The sequence below is a fragment of the Triticum dicoccoides genome, chromosome 5B (genome assembly GCF_002162155.2).
Source record: "Triticum dicoccoides isolate Atlit2015 ecotype Zavitan chromosome 5B, WEW_v2.0, whole genome shotgun sequence".
Classification (NCBI taxonomy): domain Eukaryota; kingdom Viridiplantae; phylum Streptophyta; class Magnoliopsida; order Poales; family Poaceae; genus Triticum; species Triticum dicoccoides.
In genome coordinates, this window is record NC_041389.1 from 600,243,697 (window position 1) to 600,246,513 (window position 2,817).

Here is a 2,817-nt window from a genome sequence, read left to right on the forward strand (position 1 = left end):
GGTTGTCGCTCATGCACACATCCTCCTTTAGTTGGGTCGGCAAGTAGACGCTCCCTGTGTGTGCTTTGCAGACTATTCGTTGCATTAGTGACCAACAGGAACTTCGACTCTTTTGACGCACTCCGCCTTTTACAATCACTATGGTGTACGAATAATTCTACATAACAACCTTTGGATGAAACCGATCCAAGGATAGAGAGGCGGCAAATCCGAGTGATGTCGGTCGCTCAATCTCCTCTATGCTACATAGTTTTTGCCACATGTCAAATCTAGAAGATTTCATGATTGAGCTTAAGCCCTATGGATATTTTGCACAAAACTCAAAACAGACTTCTATTTTGTTCTATATATACTCTTCCATATTTAGACTCCTCTAGCTTCTTTTTCGAATGAAATAATTTCCATTTTTACTCGGTGATTCTTCTTTGTGTTCAAGGCTATGATGTACCTTCATAAACCACATTTATGTTTGCAAATACATCAGTAGCTATCCTTGTTATTTTCTATTAAAAACTGTACTATGAGACACCTCCTGGAGTAAACATGCTCAATATATTTTACTTGAGTTCTGCATCTTATACTTCATGCATTGTTGCCTCAAATTTTCATTTGCCTATAGTTGTAAACTTGTAATACACTAATAGTATGCCGATCTTTTGTTGTAAATTAGACTATCTGGGCTCTCAAGTGCAATGACTTACTAGTAAAGTAAACATGGAAATGAAAGGCCGGTCCCATGATGCCATGACGGCCCAAAATTATCAGAAGGCTGAATACACCATGACGGCCCAACACTGATTACAGTATACACGTATTTTGTGCTGAAAATCTAAAAACATGTACAAAACAAACAAACATATACAGCTCCAAAAAAAATAAAAAATAAACATATACGGCCACAATATTGGCTCGTGAGCCAAGGGCCACACAATCTTGTCGTCTACCTCTGCAACTTGACCGCATGATGCGGATCATGCAAGCTACTACGACAGAAAGAAATACACACGTGCTCTTTCTTCACTTCAGCAAAAGGCCGAGTGGTCGCTCGGCATTCTGTCCCTCTCTCACGGTGGCCACCCCATTTGCTGTCCGGCTTTCCAGCCTGGGTGCCGTCCTTCAAGGAAGGACCATGATACACTGATACACCATGCTGTGATGCAAATGTACCCCACTGTCTGATTTCCATAATATTCAAGACTTGGAGTTCTCCCACATGATACACCATGCTGCGCAACGATTTCTTGAAATTTTTCCTTTCGACTTGGTGAGCTTCGAATAAATTTAACACTTTCACGCATCATGTTGATCACTGGACCAAGGAAGTTCAATCTTGCTTGACATATCAGATTTATGACATGGGCGGCACAACGTTGGTGAAACAACTTGCCACTACCAGGTAACATCTTCTTAAGCAGGAGATGTGCCTTCAATAGCTTCATCATTGCACCATTGTTCGATGCATTGTCTAGCGTCACAGCAAAGAGATTATCTTCAATATTCCACTCTCTTATGAAATTCACCATGATGTTGAACATTGCAGCTCCTGTGTGCGGCGTCTCCATAGCTGCGAATTTCACTATCCTCTTTTGCGGCTTCCACTCCTCATCAATGAAGTGGGCTGTGATGCAAATGTACCCCACTATCTGATTCGATGTCCATAGGTCCGTAGTCAAAGAAATCTTGGATTTGGAGTTTTGGAACATCCTTTGCAGAATTCTCTTCTCTTCCTTAAATGCTTTCATGTAGTCCTCCTTCACTGTTTTTCTACATATCATCTTAAAGCTAGGATTTAGACTAGAGACAAATCTTCTAAATCCATCGTATTCCATCAATGAGAATGCCAATTCATGTAACACTATCATCCTCATAAGCTCTCGGTGTGCTAATGTCTGATTAAAGGTCCAAAGCCCCATTGCAACTCCATCAGGACTCATGATAGAAGCACTCAGTTGTCCAGAAACTCTAAGAACCTTCTTCCTTTCCCTGCATCTTTCAAATGTTTGCGCAACGAACTTGTTCCATGTTTACGCTCAGCACAAATATTCCTTGAACAGTGTTTGCACTCAGCAACTACAACTATGCCATCAACACGGATAGGCTCATATTCTTTCCACACTTTAGACAAAAACTTTCTTCCCGGTTCAGAAAATGATCCCATGTCAATGATCTCAGCCCCTCCCTCTTCATCCACATTATCTCGCTCTTCTTCTTCATCATCATCTTCTTCTTCTTCATCATCATCCTCATCTTCTTCTCCTTCCTCTTCTTGTTCATAGTCAACATCTTCTTCATCAGCCTCATCTTCAAAATCAGCCATACGAGTGTCTTGTGAACGTCCTGCTGAGCAAAGGACACGAGTGTTAACATTGCATGAATCTGGCGGATAATTATCGTGATAAGCCTCCCTTCTGAATCATAAGACATTTTGAATATTCCAAAGTACACTACATACGGACTGAAATGAGTGAACAAACACGCTAAAACACGTCTATATACATCCGGTTTAGAAAAAGGTTAGAACATCTTATGATTCAAAATAGGAGGAGGAACTAAAGCAACACACATCTGATAGTTTGCAAATGATAGAGCACAGACAAGCTTGTTCCAGGAATATCAAGAACGGAAGGGAGGAATGCATCAACAAATGAGTATAACCGGGTTATATTATCACAACAAACAATTAAAAGTTGCAACAAATGAGTACAACTTCAGGCTACAACTATTCTCCAACACTGGTTGATGGAAATAACAAGTGCCGCTGAGCTGCTCCAGGAACAGGAACATGAATTTTTAATGTTTGGACCATGCTGATGGTTT